At 37.2% G+C, this 22,663-nt stretch overlaps 1 pseudogene; it reads right to left on the minus strand.

The window, feature by feature from the left end:
* Positions 1-15,333: 15,333 nt before the first annotated feature.
* On the minus strand, positions 15,334-15,478 carry LOC118719671 (annotated as a pseudogene).
* Positions 15,479-22,663: the final 7,185 nt, after the last annotated feature.

The raw sequence follows: 22,663 nt of genomic DNA on the forward strand, positions 1-22,663 counted from the left end.
AGAGTGGATCACAATTACTCAGTCTTTCCCGCTTCAATATTCAGGAATTGCATAAATGACCATTCAAAGAAAAAGAAAAAAATCTATCTCACAGAACTTTGGGGAAAACCAGGCCACCAAGTGAGTAGGAGCAATTGTAATGTGAATCCACTGTCCTCGAAGTGTGTTGTAAGCAATCAAGCGTCCCAGTCATCATATGCTTCGCTCATCATCTATGAGAAACTACAAGCATGTAATGTGCACACAGCTCAGCCCACAAACTTGGGTGTGTCGAGAGCACTTGAAATTCTTGAGTTTATTTAAATTGACAAAAAAAAAATGTAAAGAGGTAGTGAGAGAAGATAAAAGTAGAAATGTTTCTATTGGGAAGAAAAAAAAGAGGAAGGCAGAGATGAAAGTCAGAAAGAGAAGGGGTAAAAGGAGCCAGCTCATGGGGTCCCTTGGTCTGTAGGGCAATGCACTCAACCCCTACTGTGGAACAAGGAACAGAAAGGGAAGGAACAATGGCCAAATGAGGAAGCAGCACAAGTGCTAGTTCCTTCTTAATTAGGCTACCTTCATGGTTCACAACTTGTTGAAATAACCACATTTGGGAAAAACATACTTCTCAGACAAAAATTCAAAACTGCATTTCACAATAAACCAAGATTGATTTGCAGATCGACTTCCCTTTTGCAAATCAAAATATAAAAATTTTCTCTCTTTTAACGCATTTGGTAAAGGATGGCTTACATACCAAATTTCTTCTATCTCTTGGATTATTATCTATTAAAAAATTATACAAAGTATACATATACATGCAAATTGTATGCATATATTAAATGTATACATATACAAAAATATACAATGATGTATAAAGTTCTAAGTCACTAAACCACATCTTCTTTGTCTCATCTTCTAGAACCTGTTGTTTTTGAGAATATATATAGACACACCCCAAACACTTCTCGATGTAGTTTTTTAAATAAACTCACTTTATTAATAGAAACTGGGCTGAGATTTTAAAAAATATTCTATATGCACCCACATTGTTCCATTAAGAATGTAATAAAAATGCAGGCACATGCTGCAAGTACTAAATTGGAAAAACAGCTGTGCTTTTGACATTGTCCTGCTGTAGAAAAAGGCACCCAAGATAATCCCAGCAGCTGGCATCCTCTACATGGTGTGCTCATTACCACAAATAAATAAAGTCAGTAAATTACTGGCAGAGCACAGGGGACCAGGATGAGTCTAGGAAATAACCCTTTCATCAAGCTCTCTGCACATTGTCTATTGCCTGGAGAAAAAAAAAAAAGCAAATAATGATGATCAATGGAGAATTAATATTTTAGTCAAAGAGGACTAGAGATTAATGCATACTATAAATTATTAACCAGCACTTCTACTCTATCCCCTTGGCACAGCGGGAAGTAGGCTTCTAAAGAAACAGGATACATATCTTCCACTTACCTAGCAATATTGTCTTCAGCCAATGAATAATAGTCATTAAGATGCACATTTCTGAGACACTCACAAGGGAAATTTATACCTGAATTTCTCTACCTTTCCACAACAGAATGCAAGCAAAACATAAATATTTCTCTGTTTATATTTGTAGAGACGTGTGTGTGTGTGTGTGTGTGTGTGTGTGTGTGTGATGTTATCTGTCTATAAATATTACAGTGCTGCAGCAGGGAAACAGTCATTGGGCTGGGAAGCAAGACCCATCAGTTCTAGCTCTCCCTTGGCTGTGACCAGTAGTGACACCTTAACGTCCCTGGGCCTCAGTTTTCTCAGCTGTAAATTAAGAGGTTGGATCACAATTGACCTTAAATGACCTTTCCAGCCTTCAGGCTCTGCAGAAGGGCTTCGTAATAAGCAAATGGTAGAAAGAACTAGAAGACAGTTGCAACCAGATCTCCAGCAGAAAAAAAAATTAAATATATACATAAAAAATTGTTCAGTTTATGAAGCCAATAAAATATATAATGGCACGGGAGAAAATGTGGATGTATATATAAAATCATACGCACATGTAATCATATGCACATGTGCTGTTCCCTTAGTGGAAAAAAGTAATAGTTAACCAATAATGGTACATTTAAATACATTCTATAGTTACATACCAGTAGCCTACCAGGAAAGTTACACAAGGAACTATCAAATAATTAGCACTCAAATTTCAGAAGCAGTAATACTTGAAATACGGAACAATCACAGACTTGCAATTTCCTGGATATGCAATTCTACTAAACAAAAAGCAGGCAGGATGCACTATGTATAGTGCTGTAGGAAACCCTAAAATAAATTACTTGGAACCTGTAGAGCTCACCACAGGAGAGAGGGAAACATTTATCACTTTTAATAATACAAATCAGGCCTCAATAAGGTTATTTATAGGTAAAATTACTTATAACCTAAAGAGAACACACAGCCAGGGAACAGGGAGACCCTGGAGAGAGACCCTTCTGATCCTTTATGACTTGTTCTGAAAATTAAAGAGAAGCCTCTGAATCCTGCTATGACACAGGAGAAGGTTCACACTTTGGGAAGACATCCAGTCATGTCAGAGCTTAGGGAAATTTGGAGACCAACTAGTCCTAGCCTTCCATTTTATAGGTAAAGAATATAAGGTCAAGAAGGATAAGTACCTTGCCCTGTACTATTTGGCAGAGTTGGACTAAAAGTGAAGTCTTCTAACTCCCAGTCTGGTTTGCTTTTCCTCACTGCTTCCCTTTTCTCTGTGTGGGTCCAAGACAAACTATTCCCTGCCTGAGAGCACAAATGGTCCTCCTGGAATGAATAGAGTATACTGTTACCTCTCCCTCCCTGAGAAGTCCTTCCCAAGCCATAAAGTTTTTCCCAAGCTGACTAATGCTTTGCTTGGTCAGAACTGTTTTTAAGCTGTCATTCTAAATATCATGTCCCAGCTGAGCAATCTGGGAACCGAGCTGTTCATACCCACTGGCTTGCCTGTGTTCCTCCCAAGGTGGAAGAGCCAGCGTGGCTTGGATGATGTATGGAGGTCAGTGACTCATCCACAAAGTATCAACAAGAGAAGAGTAGCTCCCTTGGGGTTCCGTGTTAGGTGAGCTATTAATCTCCTTGTATCTCAACTTTATCTGTTACAGAGGGACAAATATTTGTATATATTTCCAAGATTGTGGCGATAGAAAATAATATATTTTTTTAAATCTGATTTTTATAGTTACAGATTTCATTCTTCAAGTAGAAAGCAGATGCTTTTAATTTTCTTAAATATTACCTCATTGATTTCCTCCTTTTGTGGAAGAAAGAAAAAGAAAGAAAAAAAAAAAAAGAAAAGAAAGAGAACCAGAAAGATTTTTATTTGTTCAGTGTCACCCTGCTGGTGCGGTTCTAACTTCAGGCTAAAAACTGGTACTTTGGACATGTAATGTGCTGCTTTAGGCTCCATGCCATGTTGGAGCCTAATCAAAGTGCTTCATAAACGTAACCATGTAGAACATGTAAAATAATATGCTCATATTGAGTTTTGGTAAGACACAAGATGGCAGTCTCCTACACTATCAAGACATAGTTCCTCCCCTCCCCCTCCTGCTCCCCAAATTAATTGTGTTTCTCGTAAATTATGTGGTAGGCCTTACCATATAATTTCAGATACAGAGACGGACTGGGAGTCATCTCTCACAACCTAACAATTTGAGATGATCAAGCTGGGTCACGATGAGAGAGGAAGCAAGTGGAGGAGGGGCTGACTGCACTAAAATAGTGCTTTAGAGAGCCGGGGGTTCACGGACCACGGAGGCAGCTCTAACCCTTCCTGCCTCACTCCCCTGCTCAACCAGGGAACTAGCAGACCTCTCACTCACCCTCTTACACAAATATTAATCAAACTTGGGGTTAGGTTTTGATGATTTAGTTCAGGCTCCTAATCATAGGACAATACTGGAAGACTCAAAGTATCAGGGTTCTAACTCTCCACTGGGACTGGTCATTATTTGGTACTTGCCTGGAAGGCTGCTCTTCTCCATATCCCTCGAATATAATATTCTATTGAAGAATAATTTCTATTCTACTCTTCCTGGTTATGCTCTGCATAAAAGTGCTTTCAAACAACATACAGGAAATGGATTCTGGGGGAAACATCACCCAGAGCCCTACTATTAAAGGGGGAGGGAAACGGGATGTGGGAAGAGGGTAGGACAGTGGTCAGCTGTCATCAAAGTTTCTGGGAAGACTAGGCTAGTAGGGAATGGAAGCATTTGGAGGAGTTCCACTATTTCCTTGTGTTAGGTTGGGTTTGGAGGCCAGAACTTCCTCTTAGGTCAATCTTCTCTGCACAAAACAACAGCAACATTTCAAAATAAGAAAAGAAGGATTCTTCTCAAAGACAGGAGTCATTTCACAAACTTGAAATCAGACCACACTGAAGCTCAGTCTGCAAAAATAGTGGTTTTTCCTGACATTTCAAACAGCACAACTTAACGGCTCAATGTTGCATTTGACATTTAAAAAATCATCCATCTCCAAGAAATTTATTGGCAAGTCGTCTTCGTTCCCAGAATTAGCAAAAGCAGTGTACAAGAGAATACATTCTACAAGAGCCCAAACGATTTAAAAAAAAGGAGGCCCAGGACACTGAGAACTGGCTGTTACCTCCCCTGGATCCTCCTCCTAGCTCAGGCCCTAGCCTGCTCCCACTTCTGTAAAGCAATTACTTTTCTGGTAATTCAGCCTCCTCATGACAAGAAGGAAGAAAAATCAGTCTGAGCTTAGTACACTGTTGTAGTAAGAAGATAGCTATATAGATAAAGAGAAAATTGGGTTACTTGGTACAAGCAGCCGAAAAGCAGGTATTCTGGATCGAGGTTGTCTCAGATGGGAATTGCAGCTACCCCGCAGACTACAGACTCTGCAGTCTTGGGCTCATTACTGAAACCTTTCTGTGACTTGGTTTTCTCATTTCTAAAATGGGATAGTAATAGTACCTATCTCATTGGATTGTCAAGATGATCAAATGGGCTGAAACCGGTTTGGCTCAGTGGATAGAGGGTCGGTCTGCAGACTGGGAGGTCCCGGGTTCGATTCTGGTCAAGGGCATGTGCCTTGGTTGCGGGCACATCCTCGGTGGGGGGTGTGCAGGAGGCAGCTGATCGATGTTTCTGGCTCTCTATCCCTCTCTCTTCCTCTCTGTAAAAAAAAAAAATCAATAATATATATATATATATATATATTTTTTTTAAAGATGATTAAATGGATTAATATTTATAAAGTTCTTGAAACAACCTGCCAGAGTAAATGCTATATAATAGTTAGAAAATAATAAATGGCACATATATTTAACTTTTTCCCCTTTTTACTGAATTTATTGGGGTGACACAGGTTAACAAAAATATATAGGTTTTAAATGCATAATTCCACAACTCATCATCTGTACACTGTATTGTGTACTCAAGTCTCCTTCCATCACCATTTGGTGTGTAACTTTTTTCAGATCATTTGTGTACTGATTCTCATTATGTGGCCCAAGCTTAAGTCAACCAATGTATCACATTTCTCCTGGGCTCTATGATCGCTCTGTAGATGGCATATAGTCCCAATTGAAGCCAATAGGATGAGATGAGTCTATTTCCGGAACCCCTGGCTCTTTCCTACTGATCTTGAATCTGAGAGGACATAAGAGTCTGGAGTTACTACCACCATATTTCAAATACAAGCAAGAATCTGAGAATAACAAAGTGAGGCAAATCCATGATAAAGACAATGGGTATGTTAACACTATTTGCATTTCTGGATCATGGATGCCTGAAGTTGAATCTCCTTTAGACTTCTAATTATAGGACCAATAATTTTCCCCTTTCCTTAACTTATTGGGTTAGGTTTTCAGGGTTTTGTTTTTTTTAATCACTTGCATTTAAAATAAACCAAATTGGTACAACTCACACTATAACTCAGGGCTCATAGTAAGGATCATGGAAAAAAAATATATCCTCATCTGCATTTAAAATGTCAAGTTCTGGCTTTGTGATTTTTGTCAGGACACTTAGCTTTTCCTGGTCTCAGTTTGCTCATCTGAAAATCAGTAATTGAAATAAATAATCTTTATGGAGCCTTCCAACTGTAAAATTTTATGACCGTGCCTTAAATTAAGGTCTTGGCTACTTTCAAGGCTTCTCTTAAGTTCACTTTTTCTATTCACTACAAAGCCAAGAATAATTCCAGAAGAATGGTTTGTTTGTTGGTTGGTTGGTTGTTGGGAATTTTTAAAAAATTCTTTTAAGAATCTTTATTGAATTTTTTTTTTAATTTTTTAAAAATTATTTTATTGATTTTTACAGGGAGGAAGGGAGAGAGATAGAGAGTTAGAAACATCGATGAGAGAGAGTCATTGATCAGCTGCCTCTTGCACACCCCCCACTGGGGATATGCCCGCAACCAAGGTACATGCCCTTGACCAGAATCAAACCCGGGACCCTTCAGTCCCCAAGCCGACGCTCTATCCACTGAGCCAAACTGGTTTTGGCTTTTTATTGAATTTTTTAAAACAACTTAGCTTGTTGGATCTTGATGCAGTTTATAAAACAATTTCCATATAGTTCCATATAAACTGCAATCAAAAAAGTAATTTACTTTGCCAAAGAAGTTATCTGAAGTGGCAAGTTATTTTTTTTGTAATATGCATAACAGTACAGTGTAAGCATGCATTCTGATGCAGGTACTCCTGAATACTATGGAGTTACTTTGAAGAGCTTGCTAACGTCTGCAGGCAGTTTATAGCGTACAATATAATCATTTTCTTCATGATTTAGGTGAATACAACTGATACTTATGAATAGGGTATTTTTCTCACAAAAGCTCAGGCAGCTTTTGTTGAATGCTATCTGTATTGGTATACTTGTTACACCTTGAACTGTACTAAGAGAAACAGACAGCCAGGAGTTCATGTTCACGCTAAAAGTTGAAAAATCCTTCCATACATGGTGAGTTCCAAGAAAGGGAAGAGGGTAAAAGACTATGCAATCATTCATCATCTTACATTAACAGGCCACACCAAGACACTGTACATGACAAGGGAGCAAATTCCCCTTCACTGCTTTCAGTCAAGGCCAGTGGTGTCTACAGTGGAAGGTGGATGTGGAGCAAGCCTAAGACAGGATAAAGGTTAATTAAGTCTGCATCTCATGTATAGTTGTCCTTGTTCTGTTCTAGAATGTTTCTCAGATCCGAATTTGAACTGAGGTCTGCATTGATTCCATGTCTATATGTCTATAATGATACCCTCCCATGTGATCCCTGCAGGCATCTCTGATGTCATGCATCCACCTTAAAAATAAAAATAAATAAATAAATAAATAAATTATATATATATATATATATATATATATATATATATATATATATATATGATATTTTACAGAGAGAAAGGGAGAGGGATAGAGACTTAGAAGCATCAATGGGAGAGAAACATCAAACAGCTGCTTCCTGCACACCTCCCACTGGGGATGTGCCCGCAACCAAGTTACATGTCCTTGACTAGAATTGAACCTGGGGACCCTTCAATCCGCAGGCCGAGGTTCTATCCACTGAGCCAAACTGGTCAAAGCTGCATCCACTTGAGGGCATTATCCTCCGGGTGTAGGCTTCCCAGGTGTGTCAAGTTGCAAAAGGATTCTGACATCAGGATCACCAGCGAGTTGCTGCGCAGGTCCAGGTGCCTGAGGCCAGGCAGTTGGGCCAAGTACATGGCGGGGGTGGACAGAGAAAGTGGCTGGTAGTCAGCTCCAGGAGGCAGAGCCCATGCAGTGCCTGGTCAAGCCATAGAGAGATGAGCACAGAGGAGATTGTCTACCATGATAGCCATCCCTCTCCCCCGAGCCAAACATATTCTGTGCTATCTCAGAATGATTGTTATGTTATGTACGCATTTGTGTGTATGGGGAGGAAAGAGTGAAAAGCTGTGATACTTACTGCAGAATATGTTTACAGAATAACTAGAGAACACCTAGCAGTTGAACTCAGTTATTCAAAACATAATTGATGACTGGAAAAGGAAGAAAAAAGATGATTTCTGAGCAATTAAGATAGATGTCTCCTCAGCCAAGAACTAAAGATCATTTGCATAATTCATAAGAAAGATCTTCAAACTATACACTTAATTTTAGACATAATTCTACTGACTTGAAACCCACATTTTCACATTTCCCCTCAATAACATTTGCTGAAGTATCTTTACTTTGATTTAACAAACACAGAAAGATTGCTTATTATGTGACAGGCACTATTTTAAGTGTTCTACAAATACTGCCTCATTTAGTGCTTATCATCACCCTGTAAAATACACAGAGGTTGCCATATCCACAAAATTCATAATTGGTAGAACCAAGATTCGACCTGGACACTTTAGCTCCTGGGCCCATTTGCTTCACCACCTGCTGCACCTGTCACAGCCTTATAGCAAGCATAATTACTTTTAAGTATTCATGATGAACTTCAACAAATGTACCCTGATTCCCCGAAAATAAGACAATGTCTTATATTAATTTTTGCTCCCAAAGATGCACTAAGTCTTATTTTCAGGGGATGTCTTATTTTTCCATGAAGAAGAATACGATACACATTTATTGTTAAATGAAAATAAAGGAAATTTATTACCTGTATACGGTACGGTAGTACGGTAGTTGTCAATACAAACCAGACAAACTGTGAATCCTACAGTATCAAGAATTTACTCATTTATTCAATGACAATCATGTCATCATCTTCTGGAACATCATCATAACAATCCAATTCCTGAATTTCCTGGTGAATTTCTTATGACTCCATTTCTTTCAGAATCAGTGGACCAAATCTCTCATGTTTAGCCTGGGGGGGCCTTATTTTTTGGGGGATGCCTTATATTTCACTGTAAGTAGGTCTTATTTTCAGGGAAACACAGGTATATAGAGAACCAACATATTCTGTGAAATAAAGCCAAGCATTGAAAAATTTAGTGGAAATATTAATATGATAATAGTAATATTAATATAATAGCAATGTAATAATAACACTTGACCTTTCAAAATAAAAGTTCATCAACCTGAACCTCCTCAGTCCCGTTAATGACAGGTAAAGAAAAAGACAATTATATATTTAAAATTCTTTCCATTCTAAGCAATAGCATTATTTTGAACCTCTATATTGTAATCTAATTATCCTACAGAATCTCTAAATATCAAGGCAACACAAGCCAAAGGAGAGAAATCATTAAGTTGTAGTTTCAGAAAAAGTTGCAGATTTAAAACCTAATCTTCACCTCATAATGAGATTTATAATCATCAGAAGCTTTTTTTTCTAAATAAAATATTAACCATATCATATTTAGTCATATAATTTGAATATTTAGATTCAGGTTATGGGAATGGAGATTATGATAAAGAATGAGAAAAATTTTGGTCCTAGTATCTATTTTTTTCATGGAACAAATAACATCTTGGCATTCTCTGGAACATTTTATTCACATCGTCAAGTTTATACCACCTCTTTTTTACCCTTGTATTAAATTTCACTGCTAAGCCACTGATTGTAGGGTTGGCTTTATTCAATATTTTAGGAGTAGCTCTGTGTGTGTGTGTGTGTGTGTGTGTCTGTGTGTGTGTGTGTGTGTGTGTGTAAGAGAGATTACATTATATGTGGGCAAAACAAGAACTATTTACTTCTTTAAAAGAAATATCAATAATATACATGCCATGATGGCAGCCAAAGGAAGAGGAAGCAGCCCATACTGGCTACAGAAGCCAGCCAGAGAAAGCAGAGCCAAAATAATCTGGCCAAAAAAAGGAAAGATGACAGCATCAATGAAGCGAATGAGTATCCAACACTGAGAGCATATAACCTTTCATTATCACGTGTGAATTGAGAACTTGATTCTAATATACAATTTCTGACTATTTTCTTAAATTCATCTCTCCATATTTTATCAGTAATTTTAATTTGCGTAAGGTTTATACTTCCTATATTTGTTACTTTACATTTCATACTATTCTCAGTCAATATTTTTGGTGCTGACTCTTACAAGGACATATTCTTTCTTGAGCAAGTGACCATTACAGAAGTTAGTGTGTGCGCAGGGTTGAGTTAATCATATCTTTTCTTTTCTAGCATCCTAGAATCATTGGTCCATGCAAATCCCCTTTTCCCACCACTATATCATTTCTTTCTTCATCTCCATGCCCAATACCAGCCCCAACAGTGGCACCTGATATGTTGGAAAATCCACTTATCTTTGTAAAATGCATACCGTTATCTCGTGTTAAAAATAAATATTTACATTTTACATAACTAGTATTATTCCATCAAGGTGATTATTCCTGTTTTTTCACTACATATATTTTTTATAGATCTACATGCACTGCAGTATGTACATCTACAATAGTATGGTACCTGTAGTAGTTAAGCTACATCTTGTAATAATGCAACACAAATCACTTAGGCATTCTCCCAGTAGGTTTCCTAGATCACTTCTAACTGCCCCCATCCCTATGAGTAATGCTGGAATAAAGAATCTTATATATCAGTTCTCGGTAATAAAAATTGCTTTTCATCATAGACTGTTTCAGAGTTCTAAGTCTAACACGTTTATTTCGTAGCCAAAGACGCTACTTTGAGAGAGGTTAAGAATTTTGTAACCTGAATCCAAAGGAGAGAAATCATCAAATTGCAGAAAAACAATTAGTAGCAGGGGGATGACCAAGACTAGTTCTCTCAACGTTTTTTTAAAATTAAATCTTTATTGTTCAGATTATTATAGATGTTCCTATTTTCCCCCCATAGTTTCCCTCCACCTGATTTTGCCCCCCCATGCAAGTGTTTTTCATCAACAGGTATTGAAGTGGCTTGTTCAGATCAATTCAATTGGCTATATCCTAGAAATCTTAAGTTCTGAATACATCACCATATTCTACTAAGTGGAAAAAAAACAACAACTATAAAATCACAAGCTCAAAGGAACTTTATTAGAATCAGTGCCCACTGGTACGCAGCAGGATGCAGTTATGTAATATATCTAAAACTAAAATGTTGGAAAATAACCCAAACTCTTACCTCCAGCTGGCTGTGCGGTTTCTTATTTTTGTTAAGAAAACTTCCAAAGGGATGGTATCTTTGGGAAATGTTTTATGCTTCTGAGCTCCACCACCAGGAAATGGCCTCATTTGTCATTTCGCATCTCCCGCACGGGGGCCTGCTAGAGCATTTGAACAGAGTCATTTTTGGAATCATTGGTGGGAGGCTGGAGTGATAGAATGCAAATAGCTACATCTCCTTGGACAGCTTGCTTGACTTCTATGAGCCTCTGTTTCCTCATCTAAAATGAGAGAGAGTCTAGCATGTAACAGACAAAAATAAAAGGAACCATTTCTCCTCACCCTTATTTTTAGCTCAAGTCCATGCGTTCCACTGCATAAGATAACAAATGTGCTTTCAGTCTTGTTATGACATAAAAGTAAAGTAGAGATGACTGTTCTCTATATTGTACTGCTTCCTACCATTAATGAAATAATGTGAATGATGTTTGCAGGCGCAGATTTCCCCTGGAGCTGATGAAGCCACAAAACTGGCTGTTCCTAGGATTTGTGGAGTATTCTCAGCAGAGAAGGGAAGGCAGCCTGTGCTTGGAAACATTATGATGTGTTTCTGGTAAATTGCTGAACGAGATCTCAGAAGAAAGGAACTGGAATCTCTAAGTCTTCACTAATTTGTTGTGATATGCTTTCTATTCTAAATAAATATTCTCTTTTATGCTCAATTTTATATTTGTAATTTTGTGTCCTTTAAAAAAACAACAACAACCTCCCAAATTGAATTATTTTAGACTCCAGAAAACCTGGATTTGTCCTTAAATATATGTTTAACATTATAATTTAATAATATGAGGAAAATACATAGATAAATCCCAAATCTATCTAGGAGAGTTTCCTGGAACAAAAGGGGTCCACTAGTTTGAATTTTTGGACAAGTCCCTCTTCTTCTGTCTGGACCTTAGTTTTATCATCTTAAAACATGCAGATTTTACTAGTTCCATAAGATCCTTTAAACTCATAAAATCCTGACTTTATACCTGTTTTTCTATACTTCCAATAGTATTTTCAAAAAAATAATACTTAAAGGGATAACAAAAGATGTTCACTTTTTAAAAGTTTAAGACTTCAGTACTGTGAGTAATTCATTACATCTACCCTCTAATTAAGTATTTATTTCATAAATATAAATGAATGAATATAGATCTTAAAATAAGGCACACTAGTTATGGCATGTCATTATAGAACGAATTTGCTTTATAAGTGCAGGAATACTCTTGTGGTTGTTCTAGTTCAAACTGACCAAGATAACAAGCACTACCTGCTGATTTTCATTTATATCTCTATTCAGAATAATCCATTCTGAAAGAGGAAGAGGTTTTTTGTTGTTGTTGTTGTTGTTGTTTTTAAAATATATTTTATTGATTTTTGTACAGAGAGGAAGGGAGAGAGATAGAGAGTTAGAAACATCAATGAGAGAGAGTCATCAATCAGCTGCCTCTTGCACACCCTCCACCGGGGATATGCCCGCAACCAAGGCACACGCCCCTGACCAGAATCGAACCCGGGGCCCTTCAGTCCCCAAGCCGACGCTCTATCCATTGAGCCAAACCGGTCCTGGCCGGAAGAGGTGTTTTTATAGTCCCAGTGATACCTCTATGGTCCCAATAAAATGTCTATGCAAACCAAATTTTAGAAAGTAGGAACACAACAGATAAGAAAGTTACAAATAATCTATGATAGTCATTTTTTTTCTGAGCTTTAACTAGTTGATAAGATCAGAGAAGAGTTTTTTAAATGGGAAAAAATTGATAATCTGGTTGAGTTCTCAAATATAAGAAGAAAAAAATTGAGGGTTTGGATACATTTGTTTCCAGTGGTGAAATTTCACAGCATTTTGCCTCTTTTGGGGCACAGGAGATCAGTTGTTGAAAATATGGTAAAGTGAATCTGATGAACTCGGGATTTTCTGAGTTGGAAAGGACAATATGGAGCCAGTCAAATTTACATGTTTTAAAAATGAAAAAGCTGAAGCCCAGACAGAAGTGTAACCTGTCCCAAAAGCCACATACCCAAATGAGGCAAAACTGAGGCCAGACTCGACAACCACAAGTCTAGTGCAGTTTCTCTCTTACTAATCTGAATTTGCATAATCATTTGAGTGCTTTCATACTTCAATGCCCAACTGGGAGCTTATGGTACAAAACATGGAGCAATTTTGGCTCTACCCAAGATTAGATTTTATGATAAAGTTACAATAAGTAAGATAGTGGGTATGGTGCAAAGCTCGATAGAAAGCTGTGGAACACATTGGGTGCCTAGGAATTAGACCTACACACATATGGAATCTCATCCCAGTTCATGAAAGTGGCAGATTTGTAGATTAGAGGGTAACAGAGGCCAAACAATAGTGCTTACATATATAGTTATCCACATGGAAAAAAAAAAAAAAAAACCACAAACTAGATCACTACTTTAAACTATGTATACAAAAAAAAAAAAAAAAAAAAAAAGATTTCAAGTCCATGAAATGTAAAAAAAGTAAAACCTTAAAATGATTAGAAGAAAAATAAGAGAATGTGTTCATGACATTAAGATAGGGAAGGATTTTTAAAATAAATCACAAAATCACAAACCAACCTGGATGAGTAGCTTAGTTGGTTAGAACATTATCCTGATATGCCAAGGTTGTAGTTTTGATCCCCAGTTAGGGCACATACAGGAACCAATCAATGAATGCATAAATAAGTGGAACAACAAACTGATAGTCTCTCTTTCTCTAAAAATAAAATAGTTAATAAACCATAGTTATTAATAATTTTTAAAAGTCACAAATTATAATGAAAAAGATTTTAATTCAACCACATTTTTAAAAATGCATCAGAATACATATATTTATATAGGTATGTTTATTTGTAAAAATTTATTGAACTATGTCTTTAAATTTTGTATTTATTATGCTTTAATTTTTTAAAATTTACCAAAAACAAGGCACTATAACTAAAGTGAGGAGGTAGGCCACACTCTGGGTAAAGATGTTTACATCTATAATCAACAAAGGATTATTATTCAAAATATATAAATGCTTCCTCAAATCTAGGGGGGAAAAAAGATGAATACTCAAATAGAAAAATGAGCAAAAGATATGAACAGGTAAATCATAAAATAGGGAACCGGAATGGCTAGTAAACATTAAAAGATGTTTAGCCTCATTGGTCACATGTAAATGAAAGTGAAAAACATAATGAGAAAACATTTAATTAGCAATAAGTCTGGTTAGACCAACTATTTGTGAGAATGCAGAACAGCAGAAACTTTCATACATTGCTGATAGGAGTAAAATTTGTAAAAATTACTAGGGAAATTTTGGAAATCTCTATTAAGTTATGCACACATGCCATAATCCAGCAATCCCCCTCTAAGTAAATATCGAAGAGAAATTATCCCAGAAAGTACACCCAAAAATGTTCATAGGGAGACATGTGCAAAAATATTCATAGAAGCATTGTGTATAACAACCTAAAAGTCCAAACAATAAAAGAGAAGATTAATCAGTTATAATCAAGCAATAGCATACTATATGGCTATGAAAATAGATGAACTAGAGCTAAATGTATACATGAATAAATTGCACAAAAGTTATGTTATGTGGAATAGAGGAATTTACAGAAGGATGCTTCCGGTATGATTCTGGATCACAAGCTGGCTTTATCTTACCACAGCTGGGACATTAACATAGTAAGCGCCAGGTACAGAATATCAGTTAGGAATATTGTCTGCATTTGCTGTTTCAAATCTCAGCTTGGCTAACCTCTGGCTCTTAAGAACAGGTCCAAGGAGAACTTATGTGAGGGGAAACGAGTGTCTTCAACTGACCCAAGCAGGAACAGAAGAGATGGAACTTCATCTGCACATGACCCGAGAAAGCCACATATAGATAAGAATAGGGCAAGGCTCTATTTTTAGGTAGAAATGACAATGACACGTATGTCTCCAAGTCACACTGCTCTAATCTGGACTTTAAGCTTGATGTACAACTGTCATCCTGGGAACTCCCTTTGCCATCATCCTGGAGAGTCCCTTCATCTTCTCTGACTTGTGTATCGTGTGTGTGTGTGTGTGTGTGTGTGTGTGTGTGTGGTATCTTATGCCTTCCTCTTTTCATTTATTCATTTTGGTGTAATACAATTCTCTAAGTAATTATTTTGGGGAGATAAATGTTTTGAGTATGAAAATGTCTTGCCTTTATACTTAATAGTTTGATTGAACATAAAATTCTTGTTTAGAAATGACAACTTCAGAATTTTTTTTTTTTTTATGTGCCTCAGGCATGAACCAGCTCTGGCCACCGACACAGGCATCAAGCTAGGATGAACTAAGGACTGTACGTCTGCTTTGTCCCTGACTGATATAAGACCAACACCACCAATCAGGTGTCTCCTTGCCCATTGCCAGGGGGTGACAACTTCAGAATTTTGAAGCCATTTCTCTATTGTCTCCTATCTTCCAAGTGTTGTTCTTTAGTTTGAGTCTCTTTTAATCTATTGTGCTGAGAATTCATTATGCCCTTTTAATTTGGAAAGCTCATGTGCTTCAGTTCTGAGAAATGTTCTTGAGTCATCTTGTTGATAATGTCCTCCCCTCCATTTCCTCTCTTACTGCTACTTCTTTAATTAAGATTTTGGAACTCTATCCTTGGTTATTTTTCTCATACTCTTTCTTTTCTCTCTCTCTCTCTCTCTCTCTCTCTCTCTCTCTCTCTCTCTCTCTCTCTCTCTCTCTCTCTCTTCTCTTCCTCTCTGTCTCATTTTAATTTTTTCGGTGTACACTCTGAGATAATTCCTCAACTTTCTCTTACATTTCTATTGAGTTTTCATGTTTTAAATTTCCAAGAGCTTTTTTGTTTTCTCTTAATGTTGCCCTTTTAAAGATTTCTATTCTTATTTCGTAGACACAATATCTTCTTCTAACTCTCAGGAGATAATAATGATAATTTGCTTTATCTTTACTTTGCAAAGCTGCCATTTCCATCAAGTGTTTTCATTTTTTTTCCCCTAGGTGCTAGACCATGTTATTACATATCTAATAATTCTTGGTTGTCTGCTCATGTTTAAAGGTGAGGGAGGAGGTGGGGAGTTGATTGGAAGTTCTGAGTATATGGGTGAAGCTTCCTATAAAGAAATGGGGGTGGCTTCCATATAGGGTGATGTGGCTGGACCTTCTGTGAGGGAACCTCTGATTCAATATCTTTGAGTTTTTCCTCCTTCATTAGTCAAATTCCCTAGAGATGTTTCTCTTTTGGGGGGGGGGGAGGGGAGGAGGGGGGGAAGGTTAATTCTCACCCAAGGATACTTTGCCATGGATTTTTAGAGAGTGGGAAGGGAGGGAGAGAGAGAGAGAAACATTCAGGTGAGAGAGACATATCAATAGGTTGCCTCCCAAATGTGGGGGCCCTGAGAAGGGCCAGGGATTGAGCCTGCAACAGAAGTACATGTCCCTGACTGGAATCTAACTTTGGACCCTTCAGTCCGAAGGCCAACTCTCTCTCCACTGAGCCAAACCTGCTAGGGCAGAGATGTTTCTTTTAACTCTCCTCTTAGCATGGCAAGGACTGGCTGTCAGCATTTGGAGCTGCATGGGAAAAGAGAGCTTGGAGGTTTATTTAATCAATTCCCTTCTTTCAGATACAGTGTCTACATTCTCAATTATATTTGGCTTTCTCCAGTTCAGAGACTCTGCGTTATCGTCTCCAAAGAAGAAGTGCTCACAGTTAGGGACCTCAGTATCTGAATGCTTCTTACCAGACCTCCTTAGCTTTAAACCAGTTCTCTTTGGTTTAGCTCTTTTCCCCTTTCCCCATCCCTGATGTCTCCAGTTTGAGGCTTTTCAGCATTGTGTGGTACAAATTCAATTGGCTCTCATCTTTTCCCAATATCAGTTTAGGATTTGGTTTTCTCAGGTTTAGTAAGCCAATTCCCACCCATGCATTTGCTTTTCAGCTTCTAAATGCTGTTGCTATGGAATCCCCCTGGCATGTGAAACAAAATATAAACTAAGCCTGGACATAAAAAGAAGAGCTCAACTGTAAAGGGTCTGTTATATGTCATTTGTAGGTAGCTTTTCACTCTCAGTTTGGGGAGACAGTCATGGTCTCCTAGCCATTGCAAGTTTAAGCTCTTTGCTAAAAATTCCTCCTTGTGTAGTTTAAGTGGGAGTTCAGGAGGGATTGAAATTATATGTATGTATTCAAGTCACCATCTTTAGTTGGCAGTTAATATAATGATATCACTACTGCTTAACTCTTTACATTTTTATCTCTCATAGGTATCACATAATAAATTAATGTAAAGTTTGAGAAACTACTCTAAAGATATGAAATTTAAAGAGAGGCATCATCCTCCCTCTCTGTATATAGATATCTTGACATTTTCACCTAAATTTAGACAGGGCCAAATTATAGAACTTAAGAACATAAAGTCCAACCCTCCTCCCATTCTTTTCAAGAACAAACTGCTCTAGCTGGCTTGGCTCAGTGGATAGAGGTCGGTCTTCAGACTGAAGGGTCCGTGTTTCAATTCTGGTCAAGGGCATATTGCCTGGGTTTCAGGCTCAATCCCCAGTAGGGGGCATGCAGGAGGTAGCCAATCAATGATTCTCTCTCATCATTGATGTTCCTCTCTTTCCCGCTCCCTTACTCTCTGAAATCAGTAAAAATTTATACTGAGAGAGAGAGAGAGAGAGAGAGAGAGAGAGAGAGAGAGAGAGAGAGAGCTGTCCAGGGGTAGCTAACAAGATTTGCTGATGAACATTATTAGTAAACTAGAATTACCAATAATTTTTCCTGATTATTTGGTCAAAGTTTTTTTGCTAATTATCCAGAGACCTCAGTCTAATGGTTTTTTTGATAGTAGAAAAACTGTTTCCCTAAATATTTAGTTATTCTGTTTAGTGTTTTTCCTACTGATAACATTAAAATCATTGAAATTTTTTATAGGTTCCACCAATCACTTAAAATTATAGAATTTGAAATTACATGAATTGCTTAAAACAATCAACCAACTAAATATTTTTATGTGAAAAATCTATTCTTAAATAAATAACAAAGTGGAAAAATCTTAATCAGTTTTTCATGGTTGATTAATCTGGACTAGCTCATTATTACTTAACTCCTGCACATTATTACTTAACTAAGGATATCTATCTAGTAGGTAGGTAGATAGATGGATAGATAGATAGAGAGAGAGAGAGAGAGAGAGAGAGAGAGAGAGAGAGAGATAAAGAAACCTATCTATAAAAATAAAAGCGTATACAGTGGTGCCTCGCATAAAGAACGCCTCGCACAGCGAATGCTGCACACAACGAACTTCACAGCAACAGGACAATGATCAAAGGGAAGCGTCATCTGATAACGAGGAGCAACAATCAAACAATTAACCAATCCCAACTGCTGACATCAAGAACATCCTGGTCAAATGGAAAGCAGTTCAGGAGTTTACCAATGCCCACTATCCGGATTCAGCTGAAGCAAACAGGATCAACGATCTTTACTCCGATACTCTTGTCTGTTATTTCCGGCAGATGTTGGAGAAAAGAGAAAAACAAACGACTTTGGACAGGTTTTTCATGAAACCATCGGCCAAAAGCAGAAAATGGATGAAGATGTGCAAGATTCGGTAGACTCTTCTTAGTCTGTCTTAAAATTAAAAAAATGTGTGTTTTTAAAAAAAAAAAAATTGTGTTTTTAGATGTATCTAAATAAAAATAATAACAAAAAATTTATCTTTTTTTTATGTCATCTTAGCATATTTTATGCTACAGAACGAATTATTTTTTTTAACATGTATTGTTATGGGAAAAAAACGTTTCACATAACGAACTTTTCGCATAACAAACTTCCTCCTGGAACGAATTAAGTTCGTTGTGTGAGGCGCCACTGTAATATGCTAATTAGACGGACGTCCTTCTGGATGACCTGGACGAAGCCACGGTGGCAGGGGGCTGAGGCAAAGGCGGCCACCTGGTGGGCGGGGGCCGAGCTCCTTGCACAAATTTTGTGCATCGGGCCTCTAGTATCTATATATCTGATATAGTTTACCAAAAAAGACGTGGGTGCTTCATGTGGTTTGGAGTACTTGATGTTAAGTCACATGTTTTCATTGTTCCTACAGATGTCTTCAATTTTATACTTAGACTTACATTTCCATTCTCATGAGCGATGTGTCGCAACATCCCCTCTGTTTTAACACGTCACCTTGGGAACCCAGCCATTTTAGGGATTCAGGAAGCACATACCCAGAAAAGAACTCATTGTGAAAGTTCATTCCATGAAAGCAAAGTTAGTCCCTGCCTTCCTCCTTTGCAAACCAATGTGCACAATAGCTTATAAAGTCATTATGCATTCATTTTAAGCATTCAAAAACTGAGGACTCAGCCACCTTTTTTCAAAGCTAAAAAGAAAAATCAGAAAGTTTTAAATCCCAGAGTTTTTAAATTCTGCCAAATAACTTCATAAAATGTCTACTACACACACACACACACACACACACACACACACACACACTGAGTTACTGGGAAAGCATTTTTGATAAATGAATCATCCAGAAAGTTTTTACTTATTATCCTTCTTTCCACAGAAAATTTAAAAATCTATTTATTCGCTTTTCCTTTAAGAATATAAGCACAGCCGAGACCGGTTTGGCTCAATGGATAGAGCTTCGGCTTGGGGACTGAAGGGTCCTGGGTTCGATTCCGGTCAAGGGCATGTACCTTGGTTGTGGGCATATCCCCAGTAGGGGGTGTGCAAGAGGCAGCTGATCGATGACTCTCTCTCATCGATGTTTCTAGCTCTCTATCTCTCTCTCTTCTTCTCTGTACAAAATCAATAAAATATATATTTTTTAAAAAGAATATAAGCACAATATATAAATACTTGAGTACAAGTCAAGTAAGTCATGCAGAGCAAGACCGCATTCCTCAGACATATTTGTAAACTTAGCAGTGGCAACTCTATCCTCAAATACATACCATTCTCTATGGATTATGTTCACAGATCTTAAATATTGGATAGTTTGAGGTTAAATATAATGTTGGAATTCGAAACAAAAATGCAAGATGATTCACAGATTCTGAATTTGTGACTTTAAAACTGGGCGTGAGGTACCATTTAACAAGGCTTTATTTTTACCTGTGTCTGGTATGGCCCAGAGTTAACTGCTGTGGTAAAGATAGGAGAGCAAAGGGTTGGAGAGCAGCTGCCTGCCATTAAGTTCATCTTCTCAAAACCATTGGGTCAGTGGAGAATGTTGTAGAACTCAGCCTTGTGCTCTTGATTAGTTCAGTCTCTCAAGTTCAGCTCAATACAGTACTCAATCTCTATCCTTCTCCTAGAAATTGAAAACATTATTTCATTCATGAGACCTTATATACATTATCAACAAAACACACACACACAAAAGAGGAAAACCATCAGATGTATAGCTACCCAGACTGGCTCCTGCCTACATTAGTCCTCTTCTGGATCTCCAAGTTTCTTTGCAATGGGCGTGAGATAAATAAAACATAATAGTTATGAAGTCTTTTTTCTATATTCTAGGCTCTTTGCATGTGCTGTCTCATTCAATCTTTGCACACACTACAGCATAGATACCATTGTTATCCCTATTTTATACATGAGAAAATTGATGTATTGAGAAGTTAAGTAAGTCTCCCAAGGTCACTCAGTCAGCAGATGGTGAGCTACATTCAAATCCTGACAGCCTAAATCCAGAGTCAGCACACTAATCCATGCTTGACTGAGAATCACCTCTCAGCAATTGCTAGAACAGTTTCCCCCCAAATCAGTGACCTACTTTTCATTAACCCCTTAAAGTGTTCCCTATTTTACTGCTGGTACCATTTAGAAACTAATTTGAATTCTCTATGAAAGAGTTATCTTGTAAAAAGTAACTTTCGTGTATGAATCATACTAAAGATATGAGTATTTTTCTTTTCGAGTCAACTTGATTGTTATAATTTTTATATAACAATATGCACCATTTTTAGAGTATAAGCTGATGATTTTTGACAAATGTATATGCCCAAGTACATTTACCCCAGTTATGATATACAATATTTCCATCATCTCAAGAAATTCCCTTGTGCTTTTTTGTAGTCAACTCCTCCACCCCCCATAACTCCCACAGTCAGGCCCAGTAAACCATTTTCCATACTTCAAATGTAATATGAATGCCCCTCGATATGCCATGTTCAACTTTTTAAAACATTATAAACTTCTAGGAAGATACATACAAGTTTTAGTTTGCTCCATGTGAATATTTCAATAATCTAAAAGGAAGTGTGAAGAACCAAACTTCAGAGGTAATTGATATTCTATACCTGCCAAAATGGGCCAGTCATGATGCTATATAACCTAACACCACATAGAACGTAATGCCACCTGTAATTTTCTAAATAAACCTAAAAAAGCAAAAATCCATTTGAAATTGTAAGAGAAACCCTATATAAATCTTCTGTGAAGAATAAAACCTAATCTATAACCAATGTTATAACCAATGCTTCTTTTAATGGCTATTGTGTTATAAAAGCATATTTTTACAATCGACAAAAACATATCCTTTGGGTGAGGATTAAAAAAAAAAGAAGAAGAAGAAGAATACCAACTAGGATGAGAATTAAAAAACCAGAGACTTTGTCTAACCTCTGCTACTCTCTAACTTTGAAACTCTGGACAAATCATTCATCCTCCATATATAACATTGGGATTGTAATAAATATGTCTCTCGCCTGAAAACAACAGGAAGATAAATATTTGCAATGGGTGCAATATAAATCTGAGGTATTATTATTTTTTAATCCTCACCTGAGGATATGTTTTTATTGATTTATTTTGAGAGAGAGAGAAAGAGAAAGAGAGAGAGAAAAACATCGATGTGAGAAAGAAACATCAATCATTTGCCTCCCAAGTGCTCTGGCTGGGGATCATTTGCAATCTAGGTATATGACCTGACCTTGAATCCAAACCACAACCTTCCTGAGAATGGAATGTCGCTCCAACCAACGGAGCCACCCGGGAAAGGCCAAGGTATTATTTTTAATACAGAAAGCCCAAAAATAAATGTCATATTGTCCTAACATTATTATTCTTTTAATTGGTCCAAATAATATGATTTTTGTGGGACTTTAATTTGGCTCTTTGTGCAAGAGATAGAAAAAAGGTCATGTGAAAACAGAGAAACTAGAAGAGGAAACAACTGAGACAACTATGATTAACGGATTATGCTAAAAATTACTGTGAGAAATGAAAGGGCAATTCTAAATAAGATAGCCACAAGACATGAAATCCCCTTCCCAAAACCATTTCAAACCAAAGCCCTCTGAGAGACAATGAAGCCAAACAAAGAACATATATGTCATTGTCAAAATGAAATAACAGAAAGCTCAAATAGCTAAATGGTCTCCATGATTAGAAATAAAAAAGGCATATTAACTAGTATGTGGATCTCATTGTCAAGAAAGAAGGGATAGAGCTTCCCATGTTCCCTTCTGATTCTCTTTCAAAGTAAAAAGCTAACCATCAGAAGTTTCCAGTCCTTGATCTAAATCTGAAATATTGTGGCGCTTGGGCCTGCAGATATTTAGCCTAATCA

The sequence above is a fragment of the Pipistrellus kuhlii genome, unplaced genomic scaffold (genome assembly GCF_014108245.1).
Source record: "Pipistrellus kuhlii isolate mPipKuh1 unplaced genomic scaffold, mPipKuh1.p scaffold_m20_p_15, whole genome shotgun sequence".
Classification (NCBI taxonomy): Eukaryota; Metazoa; Chordata; class Mammalia; order Chiroptera; family Vespertilionidae; genus Pipistrellus; species Pipistrellus kuhlii.